Source organism: Rhodnius prolixus, unplaced genomic scaffold, assembly GCF_049639745.1.
Source record: "Rhodnius prolixus isolate KJV_2025 unplaced genomic scaffold, Rpr scaffold_8, whole genome shotgun sequence".
In the NCBI taxonomy this organism is placed as follows: domain Eukaryota; kingdom Metazoa; phylum Arthropoda; class Insecta; order Hemiptera; family Reduviidae; genus Rhodnius; species Rhodnius prolixus.
In genome coordinates, this window is record NW_027411593.1 from 36,685,612 (window position 1) to 36,701,118 (window position 15,507).

The window sequence follows — 15,507 nt, forward strand, 5'->3', positions numbered from 1 at the left end:
ATTCTTTGTACTGGGTTCGATTCCCCGTAGTATCTAGGCCTTGATATAATGGTTAATTGGAGAAATTTATAGTTTGCTGGTCGCCTCCGTCCTTAATACCTAATTTCATACATGGATGTAAAGCCCGCCTGTAAAAATAGGCAATACTTTACTTTTTTTGGTATTCAAATGAGCTCTGAACTTGGCACTATAGTTTACCCAACGTTCACATCAGCCTTTGGGGTGTCTTCCAGGTGAGGCCGTGCTGGCCACCTTAGAATAAATCATAGTGCTAAGAAAAGTTAAAGACATGGAAGAATTGATCTAGATTGGGATCATTTAGAGTTGGAAATACGTCATTCTTCTCAACGGATTATCATGCATTCTTTGGAAGGCCGAGCTCGGAAATTCCAGCTCCAATAGTTATGCTATTCCACAGTTATAACAAGCGCAATAAAAATTGCAAGCATAAATTTATGAATATTCTCCGGAATTCAGAAGAAACAACAAATAAATATTTTATTAATTCCAAAACTAGTCACGAATTAAAATCAGAGAATTCTACTTCAATGATTCTCAGCCTCAAACTGATAAATGTATCTCTAATGATGGGTGAAAATCCGGTACCCGTCAGGGATACAGTAAACAATACTACGGCGGATTTACCATCAACCATATTACTGTGGATCTTGGCCACATTTTATTAATTTACTATATATACTACAAAGTTTGGGACAAACTAGTTGCAGTTGCAAATTTCATGAAGAGGTCTCTTTTTTTAAAAAAATCAAAACAATTTATTATTGAATTTGAGAAGTAGGAGAATAATTCAATATTTAAAAAAATTATTGTTCTGCAAAGGATAAATCCCAGTAAAAACTTCCTTGAATGGTCAGGTTATTTCACTCCAGTGAGGTTCCCTTCGAATTTTTTCTCACCAAAAAAAGGTGGATATGGATAATGGATGCTAATAATTCTGTTTCGCTGATTATTTGGGATTGAGAGGTTTTTACAGTATCCTGTTGCAAAAGAGAAAGGATGTTTGTCTTTTTGTATTTTTAGCTTTCACTTTTCTAAGTTAATTTGCATCACAATTTCCTTATACAGTTTCTTGTCTGTTTAGCGCTTCCTTGCTGTTCCATTACCATAAATGGATGTTCGGGGAGGCGAGAGTATAACTTTACAATAAACTCCTCTCAGTAGGAAAGAGATTTTATTAAAATATCTTCAGAAGAGAGGAGAAGATTTGGAAAGAGGAGATCTGAAGGCCACAGACACTAACACCAGGTATATCTCTTGGGCTACTCATGCAAGGAATCTTCGACGATGTCTTCATAAATGAAGAACATCCTCTACAGCATTGCTCCTCCCCCCGCTCCTCCACTCACTCATATTAGTCCTGTTGGACCTTATCTCTCTCCTTTTCCTACTCGAAGTTGAGAGAGGACTTCGCAGTCCCTCATCCTGATTCACCACTCACACAAACACACACACTATCCTTTTTTAGAGTCACTTCTTAATTAGTTTGTAAAAAACGACCCTAGGAAATCTTCTTCTCTCTTCTACTTGTTTTTCGGTTGAAGTCCCTGGCAACGTTTGGGGATACTTCGTCCAGACCCAGTGCTCGCCTCCCACTGTTTTACCCTTTCTCTCTGCTCACTGGATGCAAGCTGCTGGTCCCATCTCGTTAGACACAATTTCACGCCCCATGTTTTCATATTTTATTTCTCACAAGGGAAATTTGTGGTTGGGGGTACAGCTATGAGAGACTGCTAGTGAGGTTGGCTTCCGTGGAAGGAAAAACCTCTGTGTTATTTCCCAGGTCCTTACCTCGGGAAAACCTTCTGGCGAAAAGTTGGGAATGTAGAAAGAACGCTCTTGATGGTTTAGCCTTGTACCTAGTGTTAGTGGAAAAAGGACTAGGGCTTTTTCATCCCTTACCCCAAGAGGCATACTCCTGCCTTTTGAAGTACACCTTTCCGCTCGCCCTTCATCCTTTTCTCTCGCTTTCCGCTTATTTCGTACAACAGAGCTCCCCTCAAGTTTTTTGACTTTAATTGCTGTGGCCAAGCTGGTAATCCTTGCTTCTTTCCTGTGTGCCAGGACACTGAAAAAGTGGACACCCCTCTTTGTCTCTGTCACACCCTTAAGCCATTTTCCCCATTCTACAGTTTCGGCGCAATAAAAAACCTGGCAGGTTTTCCGTACCCCCCCAGCTCTAGTTCTGTGCTTTCCTTCCTTTTTCTGTTTCTTCATTCTTTTCTTTTCCTCATCATCATACAGCGATGGTCTCATTAGTGGAAACCTGCTGCAGAATAGTTTACCCATTCTCTGAAAAACAAGTATATACTTATATTTCCTGCTCATTAAAATTAAACCAGTAATTATTTTGTACATAATAGATTCTTGACAGCATTACTGTCATTTTTTTTTTTCAATTGATACTCAACATAAGTTTTTATATTCTTTCTCAAGTCCCTTGGCTGTAAAGGGAAAACATTTTCCGGAGACCGGCAGTGTGTACTAACTAAAAAAGGCACCGGACGTAATCAAACTTCATATAGTTTCGATACCCTTGCTGTTTAAAAAAATAAAAGCCAGTCTCCCAATCTGATTATCTTCCCTAATAATGTTTAGGATAATGATTGTATGTTTAATTATTCCAAGTCTTAAGTTTTAAATGGGCCTGAATAGCTGGAAATAATATAACTCATTACTCTGAAACTGATTTGTGATTACTCACTAAAAGAAAGCAAAGAAATCGCCTATTTTTTCAGGTGGGCTTTACGTCCAACTAGCAAATTAGGTTTCGTGGACTGAGCCGACTAACAAACATACTTTACTGTAATTTTTTTTTTTTTAATTTTTTATTCATTAAATAAAATCCAACTTGGATTACCCATTGCCTATGGCGCTCCTTACAGTGAATCTTATTGGTTGGCCGGGTCCTCCTCACCTCTTACCTCTCGGCCTCACTGCTTCCTAGATTATATGAATAGGTATGCAAAACCCGTATAACCTGACTGTCTTTATACTTCTAACTAGTCTAATCAAACCTTTTTAGCTCGGAACCCATGTGCAGATTGTGCCGGGAAAAAGAAGAAACGGCCTCTCACCTGTTATTCGATTGCTTTGCAATCGAGAGGCTGCGCTACGAAATCTTTGGCACCTTAAGACCAGAGGAGATTGTAGCGCAGAAGGAACTGATAGGGAAAGCTTTCAACTTTCTTAGAAGGGGAGGTTTCATCTACTAGACTTAGGGTACGTTCACAACGGAGCTGTGAGCATAGATGATAGCGGAGATGATAGCAGTGATGCATCAGCGCTTATAGATTAATCTCCTTAACAAAAACTTACAGTTTTAAAAGTTAAGTATAAGGGTTGATTAAACGCCAAAAGGTACACAAATCAGCAGTTTCCAACATTTCATTAATACTTCATTGATATAATTTAAGTAATTTTACTGCATTAACTTTTCCTTCACATTTTTTAGAATTTATTAGATGTCACAGACCCTTATGCTGGCCATTTTCGTCTACAAAATATTTACTCAAGTAGCACACCATTTAACTTAGATTGACTGTAATATCTATTTATCTATAATAATCAAACTATTAATCACAGGTGAAAAAGAAAACGTTATAAAAAATATAAAATATTTCGAATATTTCGGTAAGACGAATTTAAGACTGAAATATTGTTTTGAATCCTCCGTGATTGAAATTTAAAAAGTGGCCGACTCTAACTTTGTTTTTTTCTACTTTAACATGCATGTATATGTGACTACTCAGAATAATTCATCACTCATTTTATCATAATTATAATAAAAAAATATTATGAATGAACTGGCCAGCATAAGGGTCTGTGACATCTAATAAATTCTAAAAAATGTGAAGGAAAAGTTAATGCAGTAAAATTACTTAAATTATATCAATGAAGTATTAATGAAATGTTGGAAACTGCTGATTTGTGTACCTTTTGGCGTTTAATCAACCCTTATACTTAACTTTTAAAACTGTAAGTTTTTGTTAAGGAGATTTTTGTACCTTTTGGATAGATTTTCCTTTTTGTCTATTTGCAAAGTTACGTCTGCTTTACAGATTTTTTAAAATTTGGAATAAGCTATTCTATCATTATAACCTGATAAGGTGTTAAATCGGAACCGTAACTTCCACTGGAGAGATCTTTTTAAAGAATGGTTATAGTTGCGGTCCCCAAACCATCCTCAATAACCATTTTTTTGAGAAAGCGTTTTGAATAAAATAGGAAGGTATTTGTACGTAAATAGCAAAATTAAACTGCGATTTCAGTACTTCCTTTTAAGAGGAGCAAGAAAAATAAACTGCGATTACAGTACTTCTCCCTAAAAGGCAAAGATTTTGAATCGAACGACAATTCATTGATGTAAATCGGTTCACTCATTGATAATTTTAACGATTGCAGTACTTCCTCTTAGTAGGTGTAAGAGCATGATGGCACTTCACAGCCACATAGAGGAGCTTTAATCACTTCTTCGTGCTAAATTTTATCAAAATCGGACTAAGCTTTGTAGAAATATTGGTAATAATAGTTTTAGAAAGGGCCTTATTTGGGTGGGGCGAACTCCCCTCCTTATGAGGCATAGCGTCGAGACTTTTAAAGTACAAATCTGTACAAAATTTCGATTCGAATGACACTTCATTCATGAAAATCGGTTCACGTGTCGATAATTTGAAACGATTGCTATACTTCCCCTTAACAAGTGTAAGAGCAGATCGTCGCTTTATTGTTAGGTAGGGGAGCCCTAACCCTATCATCCTACCAAATTTTATCAAAATCGGGCCAAGATTTACAGAGTAATTAGTAATAATAATTTTGGAGGGGGCCTTACATAAAGGGGGCTAACTCCTCTCCCATTCGATGTACAGGGCCGAAACCCCCAAAAGGCACATCTACATAAAATTCCGAATCGAATGACACCTCATTCATGAAAATCGGTTCACGCGTTTAGGCGCTACGTTGTTTACAAAAAAGGTAACAACAACAACAACAACAACAAGAAGAAGAAGAAGAAGAACAAGAACAAGAACATTTTTTGAAAAAGCCGTTTTTGCTCATTTTCGGCAACTTTTTTCTCGAAACCTATTAGATCTGGGTGGTTGCAAAAAAATTACAGTTATAAAGGAGGATTTGCCCTATATTATAAAGAAAATTTGGGAATTTTATCTTTTATAGAAAAATAGAAAAAAATTGTCAAAGTTGGGTGTTTTTCAACGTTACGCTTTTTCGTGCAGTTTTTGATGGTCAACCCTTATACAACTGTCCTACCGGACAGTTTTAATCTAGTACATTCTTATGTGAGCGTGCACAACGAAGCTTCGACTAGTGACTCATACTCGCTGCTATAAACGAGCATAGATGATAGAATTGAATTTTTCATTTTTCTGCTAGCTGAACTCCAGTATCGGAGCTTCAAAATGGACGTCGAAAAATTAATTAGTGCTGTCTTTACTCATTATTTTTTATTATTTACTTTTAAACAATATTTTGTTTTTTAAATCGTGCTTACATTTATTTTCATGTGTATCATGTGTTTTTTTTTCAATAAAATCATTACTAACCTAAGAGTAATCACTAGTTTTTCTTCTATGGTTATAGGATTTCCATGACAATTTTTCCAACGTTTTCTTAATTTTGACCTTATTTTTTCTAAAATATAGACGAATGTGGGTGGACCCATCCTCACATATTCAATAAAACGATCCGGATAATTTCGTAAGTTCCTTATATAAATGGTGAAATTCGCCCAAAGTACTTTGTTTTTTATTTATGGTATGTACATGATATTTTCTAAAGCGTTTTCTCTTTAAAATATACCATTTCGTGGCTGCTGAACATAAAAACTCTTCTTCACTACTCGGGCATTTTGCATGTATCACAGCTCCGTTTTGCACACTAATCAGCGATTTTATATTTTACTCTATCAGTTATCATCTCTGCTATCATCTATACTCACAGCTCCGTTGTAAACGTACCCTTAGAGGGAAGGCACAATAAGCCTCTTGTAGCCGTGGGGCATAGGTCCCGTCCCGCCGAGTAAATCTAAATCTAACCAAACCTTTTACAATAGCAGTTTAAATTCTGGGCGGTATTGTTTGTTAAATACGGTTTAAAATTCCACGTATAAAATTAAATTCTTTGCCAGGTCGCTTAGCACAATATACAATAATTTGTTGAAGTAAGTTCCTAATAATGTAAACCATGAGAAAAAAAAAAAAATGAAACACATTTAATCGATTATAATAAAATAATAAATAATTTGTATTTGTTTTCAGGGTATTACCCTGCACAAATAATTTTAAATAAAGTAAAATCAACTATCATCTTATTACACATCATAAATAATAACTTAAATTGAAAACTAAAAATATAAATACATTATTACTACTAATATAAAAAGGTAACCTGATCTAATCGAACAAAAAACACCTAAAAGAACCAAAATTTAGAAACAAAGACAAAAATAACACACTCCTCTTTTCAATAAATATTTATAATGAAGTTCTCTGAATTCTAGTGCTGGCCCCACAAATAGAAGGCCTAGACTAGGTTTATTTTAATTAATTTATTTTTAATTACAAATTTTTAAAAAAATAAAATTAAAATAATTAATGGGAATTGGCCTTTTGGGGGCGCCCATATTTACATCTCCTGGAATTAATGGTTACAATCGCCCCATATTAATTTTCATGCGATTTCATCTGATCGAAACCTTTTTGTGCTGCTATCTGTGTAAGGTTCCAGATTTTTCAATCTGTGATAGTTTCTTATTTCGAATCATTTGATAAATAAATCAATCAAAAATGATTGTCGTAAACTGCTGATGAATTAAGAAGATCTTATTACATGTCTGTTCTTTCTCTCAAGAGCAGGAGAAATGAAAATGCATTTCCTCTCTCTCTCTCTCGGGGAAAGCTCTCCTGACACAATCTCTATCTCTCTTTCTCGATATCTGAGAGAAATCGCTATCTGTGAGCATTGTATCGATATCTGCCAACGAAGTGCCCTTTTTGTTTGTACAGTCACTAGGGAGAGATGCCTTTCTTATTGTAATGGTTTCTCAAGCAAGCAGTGCTACGTTATTGCGTTGCGAATGAAGTAGATTTCGTAGTAGTGTCAAAGAAGGGAAACACACACTTAATGCGGACGTTTCTGGAATAATTTTATTTTTCTTTTCCTAAAGCCGAGGAAGTGATCTGGAGTGGAGGGTGCGGGAGTTGACGCTCATCTACTGCAATCTGGAACCATTTCAAATCAGCCTTGCGCTTTTCATTCATTCACTTTATTCACTCCTCGTGCTTAAAAGAAGTCTCTGCATTACTTTGGTATTTCAACCAAATTATTCACAGAACAAACGCACACGTATTTTTTTGAAACTTAGAACCAAACATTATCTTTTAAGGAAAACAAGCAACTATAGTTTTTATTGGTCTCTTACCCAAAGCTAAGATGAAGTATTGCTTGCAATCGTTTCTAATTTTTGTCAGAAATACATTATTTCTTATTCTTAAACAGCCCATGTTTAGTTACTAACAACTGCATAAAAGTTACAGTACCGTGTAGCCTGATTCTTCCCCTCCGCAACGAGATCGATTCGAGGTCAGTACGATGAGAAATGTCGGCGCGACAATAGGATTCGTGAAAAATGTCAATCCAATCTCCCGCCAAGTGCGGGAAAGACGCGGCGCCATCCGTTATCTCGTTTGGAAGGGAAAAACTCCGGTTGAGGTTTATAATGAGGTGAAAACTGGATATGGTGATAAAGCTATTAATCGTACGAGTGTGTTCAAGTGGTGTCGCGAGGTCTGTCACTTCGTTTTGGGACCCACCTCGCGGACAGCTTCCGTTATCCGAGAGTTTCTGTGATGGTTTCGTGTAGCAGAGATCTGGAGATTTGCGGAAACATCGCAGAAAGTTCATTCTGAGCGATCGTCACGGAGCGCATTTTCGATTTTTTCCACAATTTCGTCAGTCACAATGGAAGGTCTTCCGCTCCTCTGATCATCATGCACATCGTATCATCTTGATTCTCATCACGTGTATTTGCCCTAGAAAATCTTATTTTTATTTATTTATTTTTTTTTTTTCTGAGGCCTTCGGGGAAATACAGCCAATAAGCTTTCATTTTGTTGGAATCATGTTAATGGAAGAAAACTGACAGTGGGCATTATCACAGCAATCGGAGCCATGTGTAAGAGGCCCCCTCGAAACTTGTGATTGTAATTCCATTATTAGATCCTTATCCTTATTAGAGGACGGGGTAACTCTTCGCTTAGTTTCAAGGAACATCTCGCAATAGTTGAGAGATGAATGAATGTCCCCCATCTCCCAATTTTTTCCATGGCGTATCTTCCTCAACAAAAATTTGCACCCAATTAGAATTTGTTGTTTACATTTAATTGAAGTTATAAATATTTGAATGGGTCTCTAGTTAAATATTAGTTTTCCTTAAAGAATACAATTTATAAGCTAAACAAAATGTTCAAGACAAAAATAAATAAATAAAAGAAATTCCCAGCAATAGCAGTGTAGAAGGTAAACTTCCCTAGGAAATGTACATATTGTTTTTAGAGGAAATGACGTAGCTCTTCTGTCTTGTTGTTTCCTTCCTTTTATGATCTTTTCTCAAAATATCTCCTTGTAAACTGTCCACTGTTTCTCTTTGCCATCTCTGTTGCTCTACGTCATCACTACTTTACTCCTATTTTCTTTAACTTCTGCGCCATTATCATTTAGTTGGAAGTTATAAAAACACTAAATACATCTTTAAACTTTTGGTTAAATAATTTTTTTTTTTTACAGTAAATGTGAATAACTGTTACGTGACAGTCTTATCATATTTTTTTTTTTATTAGATGTTAAATTTATTCTGTACAAATTGTGAGTGCTAACTGTGAACAGATGCTAATAAAAGAAATATTGTAGTGTGTTATTCACATGATCTTTTCAAATACTATATCTGGTACACAAAGTAAACATTAGCGGAGCATTTACTAAAACTAATAAGGCGCCACGATAGCCGAACGGTTATAGGTTAGACCCGCAAAGCTAAGATGGTTTAATGGGTTCGATTCTCCGGTCTTAGGCCTTGGATTTTATTTAATGGTTAATATCAGAACTTTTATAGTAAAGTATGTTTGCTAATCGCCTCCGTCCACGTCACCTAATCAGTAGTTTGACGTAAAGGCCTGCCTGAAAAAAATAGGCATTACTTTTTCTTAATTCTAAAACTAATTTATAATTTCGTATTCGCTTCGGCGGTGCATATACTAAAATTAGAACGATACAGAGAAGATTAGCATGGCCCCTGCGCAAGGATGACACGCAAAATCCTGAAGCGTTCCACATTTTTTAGGCGCCACGCTAAGTAAAGTAAAAAAAAAAAATCTTATGCAGTTACCTCAAAGAAAGAACTTAGAAAACACGTTAGAAGCATGAAGAAGTACTTGATATTTTTGAAATAACTATAATAATATTGAGAAAAGGGATTAGCCACCAGTGGTAACCGCATTGGATACCCGAAGATGATTACTTAAAGTTATTTAAGAGGAAATGTGGATAACTGGAGATAAAATAAAATATTCTAACTTCCGTTTAACCACTTCCTTTCAATTTTAGCAGCTCATTTAGCTCGGTTAAAATAATGTAAGTGGTAACACTATACTATCTCTTAAAATAGCACTTTAGAGGTTATCCTTACCATGTCACTTGCCCATAAGTGCTCTTAATTGGACTTTTTTCTGGTTGTAGATCTCCATAAGTAAAAAGTAAAGTAATCGCCGATTTTTTCAGGCGGGGCTTAACGTCTAACTACCGATTAGGTGTCGTGAACGGAGGCGACTAGCAAACATACTTTACTGTAAATTTCTTTTTATTAACAATTAAATAAAATCCAAGGCCTAAACACCGGGAATCGAACCCAGTACCACAATACATATTAGCTTCGCAGGTCTCGCCTCTAACCGCTCGGCTACCGTGGCGCCCCATCTCCATAATTGCAATAGATGGTAAAATAAATAAATAAAATTGGTACTTTAGCTTCTGCTTTATGTGGGATAAAATTATAGTGAAGCAAATCTGGTAAAAATTCATAGTTTCAGGAACTCTGAATTTAATTAGGAGTTTATGAATTTTGGCAGGAGAGAGAGTAGTGCGCATGCTCACTCAAGAATTATTTATTTATTTGCAAATAAATTGACCAAACTCTTATTTATGTTCGCTTTGAAGGTTTGAAAAAAAGTATTAAGTTGCTTCAAAAAGTTGTAAGTGCCATTGAGGTGTCGTCTATCAAGTTTTATTGGAGTGATGCTTTTATTTTGTTTGTAAGTGATGCAATTATTGTTTTGGCATAGTGGTTTTTGTACAAATTAAATTTTGAAATTCTCTCAATATCTATTTGGATATAAGTAGATTTGTGTTTGCCTCAAAGTACTCCCTTTTAATGTAGGATAGTGAGAAAGCATGAACTACTTTGCGCTCCAGAGGATGCGAATAGTGTCTTATTGGTAGTCCTATTTACATTAAAACCTCTCCAAAGCGTAAACCGCACTCACTTGCCTAAGTGCTCTCATTTTCTAGTGAAATGTATCTTTCCAATAAGCGTTTCCGCTGCACGGTGTTGCTTGGTTAATTGTGTCGCTGTCTTCTTCCATCTTTGTATATACTATCAGCATATTATGCCACTATTTTGCTTCCTTACTTAACAGGATTATTGTTGGAAAACATAGCATTTGATTGGCCCCCGAAGATTTCCTTTAACTTAATTTATTTACTTGAAAAGATAGCGCCAATAACAGAGTTGTAGCTTAAGTATAGTTGCACATTGTGTCTCCTTCACTAATTGATCCAAATAAGCGTCTTAACAGTTTCGTTCCACAAAACCCTTAGCTAATGTTCATTTGCTGGAGTAATTTCAAAACTAATTTAAACTCTTGTTCACAATACACTTAGTTAAAAAGCATTTTTATCATTATATGGAGCTTTGGATCTTGTTATCAGAACTTCAGTGATGTTCATAGCAATTAACAGTAAAGTTGAATGTCATAACTAGATAAGATGTTGGTGGCTTTGCAGGGTTGTCTCTTGATGTTAATTACTGGCCAACTAGCTAGTCAGCTGGTGGCTTATGATGATGACTTAATGAGAACTGCAAAGTGCTAAATAGTTTTATAGTAGTAGAACAATTACCGCATTGTTGTTTGCCTTGTTATTTCGCTTTACTAAGTAAGCTCTGTTATATTCTATAAAATGTTTCAATAGAAATACAAATGATTACCAATTCTTAGATTCCGTCCTTTAGATAAACTTTTATATAAACATAAGGGTGTACGTGAACATATCGGACCCTCTATCCCAGTAGTTGGAGGTAGAAGCTTGCCTGGAGAAAATAGGCAATTTTTCACTTTGTTATACAATTTTTTCGACATGCACGCCCTTGTGGGAATTGTGTAGTCATTTTTTCAAGTTTGGTTATCTTTATGGAATTTGTTTGTTATTTAAATAACAATATTTAAATAACAATATTTAAATAACAATATTTAAATAACAATATTTAAAAGAACAGAACCCTTAAACAAGTTACAGATTTATTTAATTTTTTAATTTCATTATTTTTTCTAAATGCTTTACATCCATTAACATTTTGTATAACACACATACTTAGCATGTAACCTCCCTCATACAGTCAGCGAGGGTAGTTGTGAGTCAGTATCATAAGTGAAGTCAAAAATCTCTACACCAATCTGATTAATCTACCCCTGACAATGGACGAGAGTCTGAAACCGATCTGGGATGCAATTAAGATGACTTGCTACGAGGCCAAAATCCAAGTTATTGTTGCTAAATGTCCACTGAGATACATGTTCTCGTGGCGAATGAGAAGTTGGCGTAACAACCATCCTCCCTCCAGGCAATAGATCACAGGGACTCTACCCATCATCATTGCAATACCTCGACCACCACGAAACCTTTCTTCAACTCTGGTGAGCCTGCAGACAGCACTCGAGCGGACTGACTCACGATCCCGTGGTACCATTACGTAGAGAGACTATGAGTCCTACTTAAAGGCCTAGAATGGTCACTGGCCCAGTCATGGATACGTACCGTGACTTACGGTTTCTCTACACCCTCCTGGTGCCAGCTTGGACTTACTACACCATTCCAGATGAAGATGGTATTCTGTACACGTCCCCTATCAGTCGCCTCTTACGACAGACAGGGGATACCTTGGGACTATTCTTACCCGGCCCCAAATGGGAGTCCACTGAAGTACAAATTGATGTCCACATCCTAAAGATCTGTTCTCCTTCTGCCACCACAGTAAACGCCTATTAAACTGCTCTCCGAACATTTTGTCGATCTGTAATATTAAGTGCGCAAAATGTTTTTTTCCTAATTGTGGTCTTTTTTCTTCATATTTAATCTTCTTTCTCGAATGAACAAACTCTGATATACCTCCATTGGTCTTTTTTGATTTTTGATGAATTTGATGACGAACCCTTTTTGGGGTTGACTTGTATTTGATTATGAATCTTTCACAACAAGTTTATCATCTTTAAGTACGGCACATTTGCCAGCATTTCTTATTTCAGCTTAATCTTTTTTCACTATTTCTCAACTTGAACGAATGTTGTAGAATTAATAATTTTAAGTGGTAATCAATCCAACGGGTTTTAACCACTTCGTTTTCACCCATTCTTCTAAGTCGAAGTCGCACACGTCTGGTAGCGATTAGGAGAATTACTGTTAATTTATATTAATATGATACTCCTCAGACGGACTTAGGCTATTGATTTTGTCTTTTTTTAAACAAGTTAATAGTATAAAATCAAACAGTAAATTAAAATCCTAACAAAAGACAAATAAATAATTAAAATAATGATGTTGACATCCACTTCGACCCTTAAAGTACCAAAGATTAAGTCGAAATTGTGATAATCCATAGGAACATCACACTTTCCCCTCAAAAGTCTTTTTTAAAGCGAATCTAAGTTGTAGTCAACTTCCGGGAATAATTAGAAACTCAAAGGAACCGGGTTTTGAAGCTAGAAAGTTAAGAGACAATTTATTTTGATTTTTTGCTTCAGAATGCCTGAGCTCCTTCTTGGCCACTATTCTTCGTCATTTTTTAAAAAAACTATTAAGGGGACGTTCTAAAAAATGCTCGGAACACTAACTAGGTTTCTGGATTAGAAAAGCTCGCCTGAAAAGGGAATCTACCAAAGAAGCTGGATACTTAACATTAGCACCCGATTTTGCTGCCCCATACGGGCTTATATCTTGACAATACAAACGTCCAGTTTTGGTGTGAGCGAAAATCCTGGATTCCAACTTTGGCACCAGCAGATATCTTTATAATGGAACCATTCGCGAGTGAACTGCACATAATCCTAAAATAAGATTAGACCAAAGTTACTCCCTTTCTCATACTTGCTGGAGTCGATTTACTACCCACATTGTAGCCCTAGGTATCCAGCTAAATAACCAATAGCAGTTATCTTTTTCTGTTCAGTGAAGTTCAGTATTCAGGCCTTGCTGAAAAATATTTTTATAGTGTCAACTCTCCGAATTTCAGCAGAATCAACTCTGATTTTAAGATTAATTTTTGGATTATTAGAACAATGGCTATTCTTTATTTATACTAAATTTCTTTAATTTATTTTTAGGAAAGTGAAAGACATAATATTTAAAATTAAACTATGTCCAGAATTTATTTACTTTGCGAATTATGTCTTTTTGGTAAATTCCTCTCCATTAAAACTGTCATCCTGGTCGCTTCTTTAGCTGCAGCATCTGCAGCAATGTTACCTTGTATCCGAGAGTGACCGGGCATCTAAACAAATGAAGCGTTAGTCCTTTTTCCAACGTTCAGGAGCATCTGCATACCCTGGATTAGTGGATGTTTAGAATTTAAATCTTTCAAGGATTGTGTTCTAAATCATTAAATTTTTATTTAAAACAGCTAAATGCAATAATTATTATTGGTACAACTTCAAGGGCATTCAAAAATTATTGCTTTACTTTATGCTAGTTCACAATATTAATTTTTTTTTTTTTTGACTTTTTTAACATCAAAGGCTGAGTACTACTTTAATCTGTACTGAGTTTGGTCGCTTTAAAATAAAATGTTATGGGTTTATGAACAGGTCAGTGTTGCCAAAATTGTTAAAAAAGATGTTCTTTACGTGTTTTGTATTAAGTTGGCGTACATGTTGTTTAGATTGTACGTATCCATTTTTTTAAATTTAGACTATTTTCAGTCTTTGATATGTAAATCATTTCTAGCACTTTCATCTTCTTTTTTTTTTGATGAGTTCGTCTCTGATTACAGAGTTTTTGTGTTTGGAAAATCGGAAGTGGGATGATTTTCTGTGCTGTGTAAGGAGAGCGCTGTGGTGTTCTTTTTCAGTTTTAAGTAATTCGAGTCTTTTTGTTGTGTTCTAAATACTGGGTTGTTTGTTCCTCCTATATATTTTTTTTTGGGTGACAGTCTTTGCATTCTATTTCGTAGATAGTTTTGTCTTTTTCATTACGGTCCTGCAGGTTCGAGAAAAACGACTAAAGACAAAGAACAAAACAATAACCTGCACAGATATATTCTGCTAATTATATTACCTACAGTATACTATATCTAAATTATAACTTTACTAGATTAGAGAATGTAAAGAGAAACAGAAGTAATAGGGGATGCACCGACAATATATTCGTGCTCAGTTCGGCAATAAACATAAGCCTTAGGCTTGATAAAAGATCGCTCGTTGCCATCTTTGTAGATTTTAAACGGGCTTTCGACACCGTTAATCACATTATATTGTTTCAGAAGTTAGCACAGATTGGTGTAAGTGTAAAAATGATAAATTTAATAAAAAATATTTATAGTAAATCTAAAATTAAACTTGAAAATCAAGAGATAGAATTAACTAAGGGAATATTACAGGGTGATGTTATTTCTCCATTACTTTTCTCGTTGTTCGTCCATGATATAGTTAAGTGCCTTAAGACGGATGGCACTAGCGGTATCGCTATTGATGAGCTAACCGATTTAAACGCCCTTTTATTTGCCGACGATTTGGTCATTCTGTCAAATACAATAGTAGAAGCGCAAAAGAAATTACATCTACTTGAGCAATACTGTGAGAACCATGAACTCGAAGTTAACTTGGATAAAACCAACGCTGTAGTTTTCAAACGAGGTAGAAATAAACGCACTAGGCCGTTAATGTATACCAATAAAGAAATTAAAATTCTGGATAAATACTGCTATCTTGGTGTTTTGTTCAATTCGTCGGGTAGATTTCTGAAAAATTCAGAATTTTTTGTTAAAAAAGGTATGCTTGCCTCAGCTAATACCCGAAGTATTTTAAATAAAACGCGCAGCAATAATTGGGCCACTGAGATGACTTTATGTAATTCCATGGTAGAGTCGATGGTGTTATATTCGGCAGAAGTTTGGGCACCTTTATATTGTCATAAATTGGAAGTAGTGCCATT

At 35.5% G+C, this 15,507-nt stretch overlaps 1 protein-coding gene and 1 non-coding gene across 4 annotated transcripts in view; both read left to right on the forward strand.

Moving 5' to 3' along the window:
* The window catches only part of SKIP (Shal K[+] channel interacting protein), a 352,744-nt gene that overhangs the window by 265,311 nt on the left and 71,926 nt on the right, over positions 1 to 15,507 (forward strand). The gene's annotated exons all lie outside the window — the stretch shown is intronic.
* LOC141451580 (U6 spliceosomal RNA) lies at positions 9,264 to 9,370 on the forward strand. The gene has a single exon (XR_012456898.1). It is a non-coding gene; the product is annotated as a U6 spliceosomal RNA (small nuclear RNA).